Source organism: Piliocolobus tephrosceles, chromosome 5, assembly GCF_002776525.5.
Source record: "Piliocolobus tephrosceles isolate RC106 chromosome 5, ASM277652v3, whole genome shotgun sequence".
Taxonomy (NCBI): Eukaryota; Metazoa; Chordata; class Mammalia; order Primates; family Cercopithecidae; genus Piliocolobus; species Piliocolobus tephrosceles.
In genome coordinates, this window is record NC_045438.1 from 8,198,004 (window position 1) to 8,216,514 (window position 18,511).

At 38.4% G+C, this 18,511-nt stretch overlaps 1 protein-coding gene and 1 pseudogene across 2 annotated transcripts in view; both read left to right on the plus strand.

Moving 5' to 3' along the window:
• LOC111547267 overlaps positions 1–16,963 on the plus strand; it is a 35,853-nt pseudogene extending 18,890 nt beyond the window's left edge.
• Positions 1–18,511, plus strand: part of HS3ST5 (heparan sulfate-glucosamine 3-sulfotransferase 5) — a 285,487-nt gene that overhangs the window by 242,271 nt on the left and 24,705 nt on the right. The gene's annotated exons all lie outside the window — the stretch shown is intronic.

The window sequence follows — 18,511 nt, forward strand, 5'->3', positions numbered from 1 at the left end:
GACAGGCCATAAAGTCTGAAAATATAGACAATATTAATTATCATCTATATGTAATATAATATTAATACATCATTTGTTATATGTTTTATTTCCAGGTTTAGTGACCACTCAGTGTTTGTAAATATATTGTAAAGGTATACATTCAACAAATTAACTGATCTTCTGATTTTAACTTGAGTTACCAAGTTGAAGGTTTTTCTTTACTTGCTTTTTTTGTTTTAAATAAAAGAAAGCAAATGATTTCAGGAAGAGAATTGTCACAGCCAAAAACTTCCAGGTTAAGCAAAAGATCATAATAACTTTATCTTACCAACTACCTTGAATGCTTTAGTATGTTCTCCACTCACTTAGTAAAACATCTGAATTAGAAAGCATATATTACCGTTTAATTCCCAGCCTTTCCTTTCAGGGGCCAACCTCACTTTTCCAAGTACTGTACTAGTGAAAGAAGCAGAGAACTAAATGTCTGTACGTGAGTCATGCATTTATCTTTTGATTGTAGAGAAGAAAAAGAAAAAATATATATATACACATATAAACCTAAAAATAAGAATGAATTATTTGCCAGCCCACAAAATTTTTCACTACTCCTTTTTTGTCTTTTGGGGGTGGAGTTAGTTAAAAATCTGTTTTTTTAAATTTTGATTTGGAATTAATAGGCTGAGATGGGAAACCAGAAAATAATGAGAATATATACTATTTTTTGATTTTTTTTAAAAAAGGAAAGCATAAGAAAGCAGAGCTCAGGAAAATTACCTTCCTTTTCTCATTCCCCAAATCTTCTATCCAAAAATAATTTTGATTACTTCAATTCAAAGTGTTCATATTTTCCAGAGCACAAAATAGACTCCAAATATAGTTCTATGTAGAATTTTATATATTTATGCCACAACATTTGACAATCATAGAAAAATATAAGAAATATGCAACACAGAACTCATAATTGGAACATATTTGAAAGCATGGAAACAAACAAATTACAATATACAATATAAAGGATGCTAAAACCCAATATTTCCTTCCCTAGTAATAATGCTTTTGTTTTAATATGTTTTAGTGTTCCTAGGAAAAGTTGTTAAACAAATTTTGCATTTTGCATGTCTTAGAACAGTAAATGAAATACATCCTAATAAGTTACCTTTTTTCTTAAGTATATCCACATAGGACCAAGCCTTTCAATGAATTCCTTTAACTGGTAATACATTAGTATTTCCAATTTAAAAAGTTTTATTGTGTATATTCTGTTGAATAAGGTTAAACAACCTAATATCCAATTATATATATATATGTATAGAGATACATATTTCATATCTATAAATAATTATCTAGTAACTGATGGAATAATTCAAGTGGCAAAAATTTTAAACGTTGTATTTTGTATTACTCAGGAAGAAAAGTAATCAGGAAACTAGAGGAAGCTCTTTTTTTCCCCTTTTTATTACACCAAAGAAATTGAGTGCAATGAACCACATTATGCCTTTCTTTATCAGGTGTGTATTTACATTTACATTTCTAAATTATTTACCATAAATACATTTTTAACATTAGAAAACCTTAAAATAATAAAGTTCCATTTTTCAGGCTTTATACAAACATGCAAATGTTAATATGACTAAGGAATATACTTTAAATTACAGGGCATTTTTATTCATTATTCTATTACCCCTGCTGTGATAGTCAGGCTTCCTGCCTACGGAATGTTAGAGAGCCCCCTAGTGGCACTTATATGCCTATTAAATTTCTAAACTAAGAATAAAGTTATTTTCCTTACTAACTGCTTGGACCAGTTTTGAGACCTAAACATAATTTGGTTGACTTTTTTCCCCAATTTTTAAACCCAAGTTGAATTCCTTTTATATACCACACAAATTGTGCACGTTTATGGCATCAAAAGTGTAATAATAACATCATCTCTGGTTATTCAAATGCTCAGTTGCTACACATCTCTTTTCATTCTTTCTCACCTGGTAACCTTTCCAGTCATCTCAGGAACCATTTGGAGATTCACTGTGAAAAACATTTTTATGGGAAAAAAAAGTCCTACGTTAAATGATAAAAGCATATACTTACCCAACTAGATGTTATTTTAATGTTACTGCAGTAAAGAGGCATGTCTTCGTTATACTTTCATGTAGCCAGAGGAAAAGATATACAAAATGATACCTAAGATGCATTATCACTGAGGCAGCCACCTGACATGTTTGGAACTTTTTAATATTACAATAGTTTATGGTCAAGATTTGATGATGGGCTCAAGGGTGATGTTCCCTTGGACTAGTGAACAATTTGCAGCATTTTTGATGCTTTTTCAACTGGATACCCACAAAGCTTCTGCCCTTGCTTAAAATTATCCTTCTTAATAGGTGAGTGAACGCTCCCTGATGGTTTAAAATACATCCATGGAATCTTAAAAGGTAAGGTGAAGTTAGTCTTACAAATGCTGGAAAAGAATGTTCTTCACAGTGAAAATAACTTCAATAGGAATATGGAGATGAAAATAGCATGAATATGCCCCGGCAACTATACTATAAACAATTAGTATCATTGAAATACAGAGTGAGAGGTAGGAGCATAGGACAGGAGACGTATGTATCCAGAGATGTAACAGGGACCAGCCACACTGTGGAAGGCTTTGGGGACTACAGTAAGGGGTTTTAATGTATCCTAGATACTAATAGAAAATATTGTAAGATAAACCAGATTTCTGTTTTAGGAAATCAGTCTGGGAATAGACTCGAGGATAAATTAGAGGGGGAATAAGATTCCAAGTCAGAGTGAACATTTGATCCAAGCAGGAAACAATGAGAGCCAGTAAAGTTGTCAAAAATGCCTTTACAGTAAAGTGAGGTCATTGCTGGGCTACTGATGCCCCAGACAATAGTAGAATTAACTGGGGTCTGAGCAAAGGCCTTGGCACCACCCTGCCTCAGTTCAGTAGCCCATCAGTGTTGTCTTCTTTGGTTATTTGCCCCTTATCCTTGGCAATTCTGTTACCTCCCTCCCTTTCCCATATTCATGTGAGCATCTTGTAGCCATCAGCCCCGAAGAAAGGCATGGGTTGTGTAGTTTGAGCTTCACTAGTTTGAAGGGTATGCTGCATAGAAAAGAAGAACTGGTTGAAAGGTAGGATTTTGGAACATGCAGAGTGGTTAGATGCTAGATGTTGGGCATAAGGGAAAGGGAGAAGGTCAGAATGGCTCCAGGGTCTCTGGCATCACGACTGGGAAGATGGAAGCACTAATCACTGTTTATACAGCCAATAATAGAGGAGGGCCAAAAGTGAAGTTTATTTGCTTTCTATGCTGTGTTACAAATTCTCACAAAGTTAGCAACTTAAAACAACACTCATTTATTTCCTCATCATTCCTGTGGGGCATGAGTTTGGGCATGGCTTAGCTGAGTTCCCTGCTTCAGAGTCTCACAAGACTGCCATCAAGGTGTCATTTACGCCTTGGTTCTCATCTGGAGGCTCAACTAAGGGAAGGAGATGTGCTTCCTTGCATGTGGTTGTTGACAGCATTCAGTTTCTAGCAGTTGAAGGTTCATGACAGCTTCCTCCTTCAAAGCCAGCAACAGAGATGGAGTCCACAGTGAGCCTACTAGAAGGACCATCCTGTGTCATGTATCAAAATCACAAGGGTGACATCCCATCACCTTTGCTATGTGGGCTAGACACAAGTCACAGGTTCTGCCCATACTCATGGGGAGGAGATGATACAAAAGCATGAACATCAGGGACCAGGGATCACGACAGTCACCCTGTCTATCATAGGAGTATTTTTATAACGTTTACAAAATGTGAAATTTCTGAGTGTTTTTACTTCCAACTATCGATTCAAGGAAATTATATTATACTATAATTTGGATCATTATTACATAGCCTTAGGATTATTAGAATAAATGTCCCAAGAATAGCTACCATAGAGGAGGAAAAAAAGGAATGACTCCATTCTTTCTGATCTTTACCCCCCATTCAGAAGGGTTCCTACATTTCGAACGGGAATTTGTTCTTCACTGTCTCATATACCTCTGAGAAATCTCAGTTCATGGTTTGGAAACTATCAAAGAGCAAATTCCAAGAATACTTAAAACTAAAAAACACTAGAACATTGGATTGCTGCTGGCTGCTTTCCTATCCACTGTGAAGTTTGATTTGTTGTAAATATTTAGGGAAGTATCAAAACTAACCTTAAATTCTTTCCTTGTGCACCTCTTCTTGAACTCCCCCCAAATAAGTCAAGATATTTTAAAAACCAGGGCAGTCCTAAAATGGCATGTATTACATCCAGTCTTCTTCTAAGTCCTAATGACTCTTTCTTTAAAATATTAATACTGGCTCTACCCCATCCCCTTTTTTCTATTTACACAATTTCTCAACACTGGTGCAAGCTGTTACTACTGTCTTATGTCTGGATAAATCCGCATCACCGTCCTATTTGGTATCTTTACTCTACTTTTCCCTTTCCTCTTCTCTCAGAGCTATTCAAGATTGAATTTTTATTATATATAAACAGCTTTGAACATGCGGTTTCTTTTTTCAGTCATGTGTGCTGGTGCTGCGTTTCCTACACTACCATCTACATGCCCATGTCTGCCTTTTTAGAAGGTCTATTATCTAATGTACCTGCCTATTCAATTGTATTCCCATTCTTAATACAGACCATATTTTCTCTTCCAAATAATTTCCTCTTGGCCTCTATACAAAGCAGGCTTGTTTCTGTTTTTTTATGTCTGCGCAGATTTTACTTCCAGCTTGGGTTGTCCATGCATCTGTCATCATGTCTGCCCTAAGTCACAATGAATAGATATTGCACGATGGGGAGCCCAGGTAAAGAGTAAGAGGAAGCCAGATGTATAGAAAAGAAAAGGAGAAAGATGAGATGAACCCATAATGGAACTCAGAAGGCAAAGCCCATGGCAGAGCCAGAAGGTTGGAAGAAGGTAGGCAAAATGAACAGTAATAACATCACATTCTAGAAGTCAAAAGCAATCCAAGCCCAGCAGGTTAGCCAGGACAAATGTAAATATCAAGGGTAGAGACAAGCAAAGAGGGGCAGATAGAAAACATCCACAAAAAAAAAAAAAAACAAATCCCAGAAGGCAAAAGAGATACAAGGTCATATGTGAGGATATTCTCAGGCCTTATAGGGATGAATCAGCAAAGAGAACAGGCAGGTGCATATTCACCAGGAGCAGCTTGATTAGAGAGGCCACATTCATCCTGAAAGCCAGGTTCTTTAACAACCCAGTGTTCTTCCTGTTCAGGCAGACTGGTGTGTGTGGAGGATTAGGGTCCTTGAAGCCAGTTAGACATGGGTTCAAATTCCTCTTCCACCATTTGTTAACTGTTTGGCCTTGGACTTGTTATTGAACTTCCCCAACCCTCACTTCACTGATCTGTAACATGTGGATCATTCTACCAATCTCATGGGGTTATAAGAATTAAATGTGATTACATACTATACGAAATGCTTGACATCAACCAGGTTTAGTGGCTCATGCCTATAATCCCAGCACTTTGGGAGGCCAAGGCGGGAGCATCACCTGAGGTCAGGAGTTTGAGACCAGCCTGGCCAACATGGTGAAACCCCATCTCTACTGAAAATACAAAATTAGCCAGGCATAGTGGCATGTGCCTGTTATCCTAGCTACTTGGGAACCTGAGGCAGTTGAATCCCTTAAACCCAGGAGGCAGAGATTGCAGTGAGCTGAGATCGCACCATTGCACTCTAGCCTGGGCAAAAAGAGTGAAACTCTTTCTCAAACACAAAAACCAAAAAAGCAAAGCAAAACAAAAAAAAAGCCTGACATCTGGCAAGTATACAACATATATGTTGATTTTTATCATTTTATTTTTATTTTTCTATCTGCCAAAACCAAAATAGCTGCCAAGTTGTAGCTATCCTTTTATGAGGTCTGCATGCCTTTCTCTAATCTCTTGTGATCCATAAAACCTGCCTCATACATTGTGCCACTTACCACAGAATGTTCTTTAGGTGTGCTAAGTTTCAGGTTATTTAAGCTAATTTCTTCAATGATATTAAAAGCTCCTTGGGGAGAGATTTCCCACTGCTGAGCTCATCATACTAACCTGCACTTGAGATTACAATGCATTTCAAGGCCCCGCTTCATTCACCCATTTACCATGTGTGATGTACTGGGGATGAAACAACAAAGACGATAAGCTCAGCTTCCTAGAGGTAGGCGTGGGTTACATCACTAAGGTAAGAGCACTGTCATCTTCAAACTGGAAGGACCCTAAGAGATTATCTAGCCCAGCTCTTTGCTTTTACAAAGATGCAATTGAGAATCACAGAAATGACAGTGGCATATAATTTCTGATTCACTGGCCTCTTTTTGGCCTGTCGAATCACTGTCATTTGGAAAAACAAAGAGATAAAAGTCTAGGATGTTTTAACTGAGAGTTTGAGAGTGAATTGTTTTGTCTTCTGCCATGCCACTGTAAAACAGAGGCCACTTGTCTCAGACCGCATTGCCAGCAAACGTCCACGGCATAGCCTCCTGCAAGTCTCTACCAGAAAACTCAAGAGTTGTCTCTGGCTGCTATGCTCTGACCTCTTTGCTTGTTCCCCAGTGTGAGAAAAAATAAATAAAAATCATCGTAGGAAGAAACACAGGTAATTCAAGAAACATGCAAAGATACTTTCTGCTTTCTTTGTCGGGGAAGGCCAAAACATGGTGGCTTCTTCCAGCAATCATTCCAGACCACTGCTTAGTACATTTTTTTTTTTTTTTTTTAAATGGAGTCTCCTCTGTCACCCAGGCTGGAGTGCAATGGTGCAAGCTCTGCCTCCCAGGTTCACGCCATTCTCCTACTTCAGCCTCCTGAGTAGCTGGGACTATAGTCGCCCACCACCACACTTGGCTAATGTTTTTTTTCTTTTAGTAGAGACGGGGTTTCACCTTGTTAACCAGGATGGTCTCGATCTCCTGACCTCGTTATCTGACCACGTCGGCCTCCCAAAGTGCTGGGATTACAGGCATGAGCCACTGCACCTGGCCACTGCTTAGTACATTTAAAAAGACACATGTAAACATTTGTATGTAGGGATGCATTTGAATCAATAACATGAGACTGGCATCTGAAGACTCAGTGGCTTTAATCAAAGTGTTTGCTGAACATCCTTCAATACTTGATCCACAAACTTATTTCGAAATTAAAATGCCAAGGTGAAGATTAACACCTCTAGTTCAGTGGGGCTAATGAGACATGACTTATTAATCCTACAAGAAAATCTTAATTAGGCACCGGGGCACTGCTTGTTTCATTGTTAAATACTACCCAATCCCCAAAGAATTGGAAAATAAATAGGGACTAAAATAGAAAGGAGTGTTATAATTAGGCCCCCTGAAATGAAAGAAATAGTTTTTTTCTCCCCACAGAAAGTATTTGTCACTTTCTTCCCTAAATAACTCAGTATTAGCATTTGTAATGAAAGTTTGATGCAAACATTCTTGAAATAGCTAGACATGTGGACACCAGAGAACGAGGAGAGTCTGATGCACCAGAACTCTGCTAAGAAGGCAATTGTACCACTGAGTTTCAGCTGCAGCAAAACTCAGGTCACTGTCCAGGTTAATTAGCAAGATGACTTCATTATTATTTACTTCTTGTTCATTTAATAGGCTCTTCCACTAAGATACACTCATTTTAACACTAAAGATTTCATGATGCAAGTCGAAAAGGAATTGCTTCACTTAATTTCGCTGGTGTTTTTTTCAAACTATCCATAGTACCCAAAAAGGAAATGGGAGAAGGGAGGGCTGCAGCACAAGGGAATAGCCTACATTTACCCCCGCTTCCTAAAACTGAAAAGCTGGAACATAGCATACCCATGGTAACGCTCATGACCAACGACTTTGCCATAATATTTGGTGTTCTAAAATTTGTTTTCATCAGTGGATTAAAGATAAGTGTAGAGAAGAAGAAAGAATAAGAGAGAAGAGGGAAGAGGGAGGAGGGGTTGGGAAAGTGGGAGAGAATCTTTGTAACATTCATTTACAACTTAAGAATAAGTCACCTTGTTAAGTTACAGCCAGAAAAAAAAATCATTGGCATTCGACACAATTTGTTACAAAGTATACTAATAAACCACATTGCCAAATTATGTCAGTCATATCTAACTAACAACAAGCAAATTGCCTTACACAGATGGAGAATGTGTAAGGTGCATAGATTTCCTGTGAGGCAACCTCAACTAAGACTCATTGATTAATGTTGTCCTGCTTGTTTATTCTGTTTAAAAGCACGGACTGCACTATTTTTGCCTTCCTTTTAAAAAAGAAAAGAAAAGAAAAGAAAAACCATTAAAACCTAAGCCCCACATTTCAAAATTTTCAAGCTTTAAATAAAGTTTCCTTATCTTTGGCAGAGGGAAGATTCCACATGTACAGGGTTCTCAAAGAAATGTCGGTGACTAACTCCCCAATGCCAGAGCCTCAGAAATGCAAGAGTATCCCCAATTAAAGTTTTGGGAAACCAGTTTAGCAATTATTCCAATTATTGTCATATTGGATAAAACTATTAAAAGAAAGGTTGTTTTCTTTCCATGTATACTAAACCATCAAAATTGTGTTTGAAGAGAATAAAGAATAAGAAATTTTCTAGGGAGACTGAGATCATGAGATTGCCCAACAGCTTCCCTCCATTCAGTGGCCACAAATTATACCCCTTGCTCAGCGTGATGAATCTCCGTTCTTACTCAATACAAGTAATAATGGGAAGCAAAGAAGCAATCATAGTATTTGAAAATAATGTAGAAGACATATACAGCTCCACCATTCCTAAGGTATGTGACACCTGATCAGTTTCAGTTAACTTCTTTGAGTATTTGGCTCCACATTTCAAAGTGGAAGTGCTAATAAAACCTAATAAGTTTGCTTTGAAAATTTGATGACATAGAATACATAAGACAGGTGCTCTGTGAAATATCAAGCAACAAATAAAGGTATGAAAGGGACCAGGACACAAAAGGATAGGGGATCAATGAAAATCCATCACTGAAAATTAGGAAAATTATTGAAAACACATATATACTGTTTTCTGCACAGATAAATGCCAGGAAGATCAGTAATGACCAACTTGGAGAGGGTCATTCGAAAAGGAAGGAAAGGTGTAATTAACTCTTGTGAATCTACCTATGCCTAGATGCCATTGCCAGAAAAACTGTTAGATGGCTAATTTAATGGTTGGCTGAAATTCTGTTATAAATATAGCTCCCCATTTCTTCCCAACTGTCCTTCCCCTCTCTACATGGTAGAGTGAAAATATTACTGTTCTGAGACTCAGGAACTAGGTAGCCTAGTTTGAGTTCACTAGATGTGTTTACTTTGCATTGATCATTTATTCATTCATTCATTCAGCCAATGTTTATTGACCTCTTAAGTATCAGGTCCTGTACTGACCACAGGAGATAGAGCAGTATAGTTCTCACATGCCTTCCTTTCTAGCAGGGGTCTCTTAACTTCTCCAGCCTCAGCTCCTTCATCTGCAAGAAGCGGGAAATGAGTGCAGTGCTCTCTACAGTATCTTCCAGCCCTAATGTTCTCAGTGTTGATTCTCTCTGAAGATTTTCATGCTTTATTCTTCTGTAAAGACCTACATAATCTTGCTGAGTCTTTCCCTCTTCATTAAATTATGAAATGTTGAGTCTGTATTTGTGTATATATATTTACATACATGAACATGTATATATATATACACACATATCTGTATATAGCCTATAACCTATTTTCTAAATAGAATTCCTCCCTTCAATTTATGTATTGCACATTTTTGAGAGTTATTAAGGGAAGTCACTATGCTGCTTGTGAAGGCAATAGTCCCTATCTTCTAAGTGCTTATGACATAATAGACAAGACAAGATAAATATACAATAAATACACATCAGAATCCTTCCTTTAGAAGAAATCCTTTTCCATTAGTGGGATCAGAGGAGGTTTCTTCCAGGCAGTGAAGCTAAAGTGAGCGTGGAGGAGAGGATAAGATATTGATAAGCAAAATTCAAAAAAAAAAAAAAAAGAAAAGAGAGAGAGATCATCCGGGAAATAGTATGAGCAGAAGAAAAGAATAAGAAAACACAGAGTCTCTGAAAAAATACTGGCCATGGTGGACATTTCATATGTGGGATATGAGAGTTGAGACAAGTAGAGGAGATTGCAGCCAGATGTGAATTACAGCACCAAATTCAGGTGCTGGGACTTTATGCTGTAAGCTAGCACATCCCAGTAGAGTATAATACAAGCCACAAATGCAAACCACATATGTGATTTATAATTTTAGAGGCCTCATTAGAAAAGGGAAAAAGAAACAGGGGAAATTAATTTTAGTGATAAATTTTCTTTACTCAGTATAGGCATCGCAACATAAAATCAACATATTTGACATTCTTTTTTTCATACTATGTCTTTGAAATCCAGTGGACATTTAACACTTTTGGTACATCTCAAGCTGTGCTCATGGCTAGGGGCTAGTGACTACCATATTAGATCATGCAGTTCTAGGCTATGAAAAGTTATTACAGGGTTTTAGAGGGAGAGCGGTTTAGTAAAAGCAACTTTTAGGCAGCTGAATGAGGCTTTTGTATGTAGATGTGTATCAGATTGTGAGGATGTTATAGCACAGGACAGAGAGTTGAACCTGTTGAAATCATCTGGTTTTGAAGCCTGGTGGTTGACTCACGGGTTGTGAAAACTTGGGAGAAACATTGAGGCTACACAATCCATTTGAAGAGAAAGTAGTGAGCAATATGCTGACTCACACTTTTAAAAAACAGAACTACTCTTTTGCATAGAACTATTCTTTTGCACCTGATTATTTTGTTTATCTCACTGGGCCTGAGCCAAATTAGGTTCACTCAATTCCACAAACAAGGATCAAACATCTAATAATGAACGGTGCCAGGCTTTGGGGACTCATAGATGTTTGGGGATTCGTCGGCCGTTGTTCTTAATATCAGTAACTTAATGTCATGGCAATTACACAAAGAGGGCAAAAGCTATTTTTGAAGACTTTGGAAACACAAAATAGGAACTATCCAGTTCTGCCTGGAAGAATCAAGAAATGGGGCAAGTGACGCCTGAGCTGAATGTTGAATGATAACTACAGTTTCTACAGGTGGAAATGGAAGAATGGTCATCATGTAGGGAAGGAAGAACCTGCTGGAAATTAGGAAAGTACCTGGCATGTCTGGGCAACAGTAAATATCTTCCCAATTTAGGATCTGTGTGGACATTTATCAAAAATGAAGCTAGAAAGGCAATTAAGGGTGAATTGGAGGAAGAGGGAGGTCAACATGCAGCTAAATGTAAAGTGGCTCCACTTTGCTGCAGAGACCTAGAGCCTCATCAAGGAGAGAGGGCACTTCCAGAGCCCACAGGTGAGCACTGGAGAACATGGCTTTAACCTGAGAAAAGACAGAGAAGAGTCAGCTTCTGTGAGAGTAATGTGAAGACAGTGGCTTACAGATTACAATCCAGAACACTGACTTGGTGTCAGATAAAATGATCTGCCTTTTCACCGAAAAGTATTTGACATTTCACTAAATTGACCTTTGCTTGCCAATAGCAAACTCAATTGGATTACTTTCTCTGTTCAAAGTTTAATAGTATAGTCATAGGCACAATGTATCTCTTGAAGGTGAGCTTTTGTTGTTTGGTATTCTGTGTTCCCCGAACAAAAAGCTTCGAGAAAAAATCACTAGTTTTGTTTTTTCTTAAAGCTACGGGTGATGGAGAAGTATGCCTGCATGAGTTTTCTATTGCAGCATAACAAAAGCCCACCACCATGGAAACTTAACATCCATTTATTAGCACATAGTTCTTTAGGTCAGAAGTCCAGGTAGGCTCAGCTGGATTCTCTGCTGAGCATCTCACAAGGCTGAAATCAAGTTGTCATTTGGATTGTACTCTTGTCTGGAGATGACTCTCGGGAAGAATCTGCTTCCAAGTTCATTCTTGTGGTTGGCAGAATCCAGTTCCTTGTGGTTGTAGGAATGAGGTCCCAGTTTTCTAGCTAGCTATTGACTAGGGGTTACAACTCCTAGAGGCTGCTTTCCAAATCCTTGCATCTTCAAACTAGCAACACTATGTCAATCCTTCTCTTGCGTGGAATCTAATCACTCCTTCTGCTACTTGCTAGAGAAAATACTGTGCTGTTAAAGAGCTTATCTGATTAAATTAGACCCACCTGAATGATCTCCCTATCTTAAGTTCAACTGATTAGTAACATTCATTACAATCTGTGAAATCTTTTGCCTTGTAATGTATCACAATCATAGTAGTAACACCAAGACCAAGATTATGGGGTCCATGTACAATTCCACACTTCCTTTAATAGCATGTCAGAGTATCTTTCAAATAGAACCATTTTTTTTTTTCCTGTAAACTGAAAGAAGCATTTGTTGCTAAAAATGAAACAGAAACAAAACAAAATCTTTGAATGTCCATAAAAGGACAGATATAGAAGTTTTTCCTCTAAGTGGCTGATTAAATGGGCGGGGGGGGATAAATTTATATGAATTTAAGGGAAAATGAATAAAATAAAAACAATTTTTATTTCCGATACTATGGTAGAATAGGTACCCTATATCATCTATATCACCCTCACTATTGAAATAACTAAAATATATGATGAAATAATTAAAATATATGTCTGTATCTATAAATATACAACTATCCCCATGAGGCTGCTTGGAAGTAAAGAGTGAACAGATCCCTAACATAAAATAAATAAAATCAGAAAATCCGATTGGTAAGCAAGTTCCCAAGTGGGTATTGCTGTGAGAATTTTTGCTAAACCCTAGAATTCTTTGGCTTCCATTCTGATGGTTGTGTGGGACCAGCTGTGAGATACAGCCTAGGTCTTGGTTATGCAGGAAATCTAACAGGAGGCATTCATAATAACAGTATTCTAGAGAGCTATACTGTCAATGTAAGAATGAATTTGCAACAAACTCTGATATTTCACAAGCAAATTGATTTTGGCATAGTGTGTGAGGATAGAATTCTCTGAGGATTCATAATCCCAAATTGGTCTTTGCTTGAGTTCCGATTCATCGTGCATGTGTGGTCCATAAAACCTCAAGCATGATCCCAGACGACCATGTCCTCAGGTGACTAGCAGAAAAAAATTTATAACTTCTTTGAAAGAACTCAATTTCAGCCCAGGATTCAAGATACCACAAATAAAGTTTCTTATAAAATGAGCAGTCAAGAGTGAAGAATCGCAAAACAATAAAAGAAGTAAGGCACTGTGAGTAAAATGACAGACCACAAAATCCTCATATAATAGAATTTTTGACATGGAATATAAAACAGTTATGTTTAAAGAAATTTTCTCACTTTGGGAGGCTGAGGTGGGCAGATCACGAGGTCAGTAGATTGAGACCATTGTGGCCAACATGGTGAAACCCTGTCTCTACTAAAAGTACAAAAATGTAGCTGGGGGTGGTGGCACACACCTGTAATCCCAGCTACTTAGGAGGCTGAGGCAGGGGAATCACTTGAACCTGGGAGGCAGAGGTTGCAGTGAGCCGAGATCACCCCACTGAACTCCAGCCTGGCGACAGAGGGAGACTCCGTCTGAGAGAAAGAAAGAGAGAGAGAGAAAGAGAGAGAGAGAGAGAGAGGAAGGAAGGAAAGAAGGGAGGGAGGGAGGAAGGAAGGAAGGAAGGGAGGGAGGGAAATTGTCTAAGAGTTTGAAAATACACTGAAGTTTGCTGCTGCCACTGGACCCACTCCAATTGCTGGCCTCTTCACTCCTGGAAACTTCACTAACCAAATCCAGGCAACCTTCCAGGAGCCACAGCTTCTTGTGGCTACTGACCCCAGGGCTGACCACCAGCCTCTCACGGAGGCATCTTATGTTAACCTACCTGCCATTGCTCTGTAACACAGATTCTACTCTGTGCTATGTGGACATTGCCATCCCATGCAACAACAAGGGAGCTCACTCAGTGGGTTTGATGTGGTGGATGCCGACTCGGGAAGTTCTGCGCATGCGTGGCACCATTTCCTGTGAACACCCGTGGGAGGTCATGCCTGATCTCTACGTCTACAGAGATCCTGAAGAGACTGAAAAAGAAGAGCTGGCTGCTGCTGAAGAGGCTCTGACCAAGGAGGAATTTCAGGGTGAATGGACTGCTTCAGCTCCTGAGTTCACTGCTACTCAGCCTGAGGTTGCAGACTGGTCTGAAGGCATGCAGGTGCCTTCTGTGACTATTCAGCAGTTCCCTACTGAAAACTGGAGTGCTCAGCCTGCCATGGAAGACTGGTCTGCAGCTCCCAGTGCTCACTCAGGCCACTGAATGGGAAGGAGCAACCACTGAATGGTCTTAAGCTGTTCTTGCATGGGCTCTTAAGCAACATGGAAATTAAGTTAATGGGAAATAAACATCAGTTTCTAGAAAAATAAAAAAAGAAAGAAAAGAAAATATGATCAGGGAACCTGAGACCATAAAAATAGACCAAGTGTTTGTACAATATTAGATTCTGCAAAGTAATATATAATAATTAAAAATTATAATGAAATGGATAATACTGTTCAACATACTAGATAATAATGCAGATAGTGAACTGGCAGATCAATCCTAAGAAACAAACTAGAATGCAGTCCAGGGAGATGAAAAGATAGAAAGCATGAAACATAGGTCATTATAAAGGCTAGTGTAAGAAGGTTAAGCATATATCTAATCAGAGTTTCAGGAAGAGATAATAGAGATAATGGAGAAGAGGAAACTCAATGGGGTGATAAGAATTTCCCCCAATTTTTAAAAGATACCAATCTTAGAACTGGGAAACCTAGTGGATCCCAAACAAGATAAATGAAAAGATTTCTACGCCAAGACATATTAAAGAAAAGCTATAGAACACTAAAGTAAACGAGAAGATCTTAAAAGCAGAAAAAGTGAAAAGAGAGATTGCTTTCAAAGTACGAATAGTTAGCCTGCTTATAAACTGCTCTTTTGATATGTAAATCTTCTACCACCCAGAGCTGTCTCCTTAATGACCTGGAGCTGTCTCTTTGACCTCAAAGGAGGTAGCCTGAGTTCCACTCATCCCCAACCCCCACTCCCCCACTACCATCCCATCTCCTGTCTTCTTACCACCCTCTTGTTGGTAAGAAGGCTCCGTGGGAGGGTAAGGGACTACTTTTGATAGGTGCTATACCCAATTTGTAAAACTACCTCCTGTCCTGGAGATTCGAAGTTTGTTTCTTCTCCATAAAGTGCCAATTAATAAACCAGATGTCCTGATTACATTGACCAAGCCCCTTCTTGTTTTTTGTAATTTTCCACTTCCCTGACTCTCTTGGACCTGCCACTGGTTTCTCCTTCCCTGTTTCATCAGTCTCTCTTTAAACCGCCATCACCTCTACACAATTGGAGTTGAGCTCAGTTTTATACTTGTTATAAAGTTTCGGTGCTGCAAAAGAAATAACACTCGAATATAAAATATTCTTCTTAATTCTCAGCAAGGAATGTACTTCTACAGAAGGGTGCGCCCTTACAGATGGAGCAATGATGAGTGCCCACTTGACAAGGGAGGGGATTCTTATCCCTGACACACGTGGCCCCTGCTGCTGTGTAGTTCCCCTATTGGCTAGAGTTAGACCGCACAGGCTAAACTAATTCCAATTGGCTAATTTAAAGAGAGTGACGGGTGAGTAAGGTTTGGCAGGAAAAATAGCAGGTAATCAGAATGAGTCAGGATGGAGCAGGTCATGGAAAAAGGTTGCTTTATGAGGAAGTTACGTTTAAAAGTAGAAGGCAAAGAATTGAACGTACTGACATATTGATTATTTGAAGAGAAATTTAGAACTCATATCTAACATACCGAAGTCTCTCTCCACTACTGCAGTAGTGTTACTGAAGAGAAACTGTCTTCACCACCTTTAACTAGTGTCTGGCTTTGTTTTTCTTTAACACCCCTCAATAAATGCGAACTTTATTCTGATATCTCAATACATTTCCCTGGTCCCCATGAAGGTGTTTTGCCTCCTGGATACTGACTCTTCTTTACAAGTATGTGTCTTAAATATTTTGCAGGCAATTACTAACCTAAGAGGTCTTCATTGAACACTAAATATCTTAAAATCCAGTTAAGAAAGAGAGACTAAGATTAATTTTTTGAGGAGAAAATTTTAGTAACTTACTGTTTTGAAACCAGCTCCAACTCACTACTAGTCTCAAGAGCTGATCATCAGCATGATCTTTCAAAAATTAGTTCATCCTAATGAACACAGCTCAAAGAAAGAAGTCCTACATATTTTTGCCTTTAGGAATGAGAAGAAATTAAGGGAAAATTTCTGCATTTGGTTTGAAACATCACAATTTTTGTTTGCTGAATGGAGGGAAGTTCTACTTCTGGCAGAAGGAAAATGAAAGAGCTGAGATGCATGAAGGAATAGTGTGACACAAACTAGATTAGTGGTTGCCAAGGGCTGGGAGGGAAAAATGGAGAAATGAGGTAGACTGCTAAAGGGTACCGTGTTTTTGGGGGCGGGGGTGGTGAAAACGTAAATGTAAAGTTGATTGTGGTGATGATTGCACAATACTGTGAATATATTAAAATGTAGATATACTTTTAAATGGGTGAGTTGCATGTGAATTATATCTCAATAAAGCTGAGACCAATAAAAAAGGAATAGTGAGCGATGGTATTGATAAATGTGGATAAATCTAGAACAAATATTGTCTAAAACAGAAATAAAAATAATGTCCCATATAGGGGGATTTGGAGAATCAGTCTATAATAAAATTTCTGCTTAAAAAAAATGTACATATTAGTGAAGAGATACTGGAATTGGTGTACTAATTCTACCGTCAGTCTCAGAAATTATTCAGGCAACTAGTTTATTTCCTCTTTTGCTAGCCTTGGTAAATCTATGATACTCCTTCTCATCCTAGCATGATGTTTTATGAGGGGAACCATTGCTCCACCCAGAGACGGTGAGAAAGACTATTAACATTTGTTAATTTCAAATTATTTGACACCTCTTTCATTTCTTCTAAGTTCTGTACTTTTACAAAAATTACTTCAGCTCTCTCTTAAAATTTGTTTGTGCATACGTTGTTTTACTGTGCTTCACTTTATTCTCCTTCACAGATACTGCTTTTTTTTTTTTTTGTAATTGAAGATGTGTTGCAACCCTGCATTGAGCAAGTCTACCAGCACCATTCCTCCAAAGGCACGTGCTCATTTCATGCGTGCCACATTTGGGTAATTCTCTCAGTATTTTAAACTTTTTTGTTATTACGTCTGTTATGGTGATCTGTGATCGGTGATCTTTGATGTTACTACTGTAATTATTTTGGGCACCATAAATTGCACCCACATTAGACAGCGGACTTGATCAATAACTGTGTGTGCTCTGTCTGCTCCACCAACCAGCTGTTCTTGTCTTTCTTCCTCTCCTCAGGCCTCCCGATTGCCTGAGACACAACAACATTGCAAGTGGATCAATTAATAGTCCTACAGTGGCCTCTACGTGTTCATGTTAGAGTCACACATCTCTCGCTTTATTTTTTATTACTTTTGTTGTAATTTCAACTTTTATTTTAGATTCAAGGGGTACGTGTGCAAGTTTGTTACCTGGGTATATTGTACCCTGAACTCTAGGATATAAATTGTCCCATTACCCAGGTACTGACCATCATACCCAATAGTTAGCTTTTCAGTCCTTGCCCCTTCTCTCCCTCCTACCTCTAGTAGTCTGCAGTGTCTATTGTTCCTATGTTTATGTCCTTGGGTGCTCAATGTTTAGCTCCCACTTATAAGTAAGACATACAATATTTGGTTTTCTATTCCTGCATTAAGTCAGTTAGGATAATGGCCTCCAGCTGCACCCAAATTGCTGCAAAGAACATGATTTCGTTTTTTATGGCTGCATACTATTCCATAGCATATATGTGCCACATTTTCTTTATCCAATCTGCCACTGATGGGCACCTAGGTTGATTCTATGTCTTTGCTATTGTGAATAGTGCTGCAATAAACATATGAGTACACATTTCTTTTGGTAGAACAATTTAATTTCTTTTGGATATATACCCAGTAATAGGATTGCTGGGTCAAATGGTAGTTCTGTTTTATGTTCTGTGATGTCTCTCACTTTAAATAAAAAGTGTTTTAAACATATGTGTAAATATCACATCTGTTTACAGCATTGTTTATTGAATGTGTTTAAGCTTACTGTTGAGACCTAATGTTTATTTAAAAAGGCTGCTTTCAAAAGATTAGTGTTCATTGACAGTGCACCTAATCACCCTAGAGTCCTGATGGAGATGTACAAGGAGATTAATGTCGCTTTCATGCCTTCTATTACAATATCCATTCTACAGTACATGGATCAAGGAGTAATTTCAACTTTCAAGTCTTATTATTTAAGAAATACATTGCAAGCTGAGTACGGTGGCTCACACCTCTAATCCCAGCACTTTGGGAGGCTGAGGCGGGTGGATCATCTGAGGTCGGGAGTTCGAGACCAGCC